Source organism: Capsella rubella, unplaced genomic scaffold (genome assembly GCF_000375325.1).
Source record: "Capsella rubella cultivar Monte Gargano unplaced genomic scaffold, Caprub1_0 scaffold_2, whole genome shotgun sequence".
Lineage (NCBI taxonomy): Eukaryota > Viridiplantae > Streptophyta > Magnoliopsida > Brassicales > Brassicaceae > Capsella > Capsella rubella.
The window spans coordinates 4,277,413-4,277,636 of NW_006238922.1; the positions used below are offsets into that span (position 1 = coordinate 4,277,413).

The following is a 224-nucleotide window of genomic DNA, read 5'->3' on the forward strand; positions in this document are numbered from 1 at the left end:
CTATCCCGGAGGCATCACACTCAATCTCAAAAGTTTTCATAAAATTAGGAAGAATTAAAACGGGAGAATTAGTGAGCTTCTCTTTCAAGGCTTGGAAGGCGTTTTCTTGTGCAGCTTCCCACTTGAATCCAACGTCCTTCTTGATAACTTCCATAAGCGGGGCGGCAATGGTGCTGAAATCTTTGACAAATCGTCGGTAAAATCCCGCTAAACCGTGAAAGCTC

At 43.8% G+C, this 224-nt stretch overlaps 1 pseudogene; it reads right to left on the bottom strand.

Annotated features, from left to right (window-relative positions):
- The window catches only part of LOC111831940, a 4,554-nt pseudogene that overhangs the window by 1,803 nt on the left and 2,527 nt on the right, over positions 1–224 (bottom strand).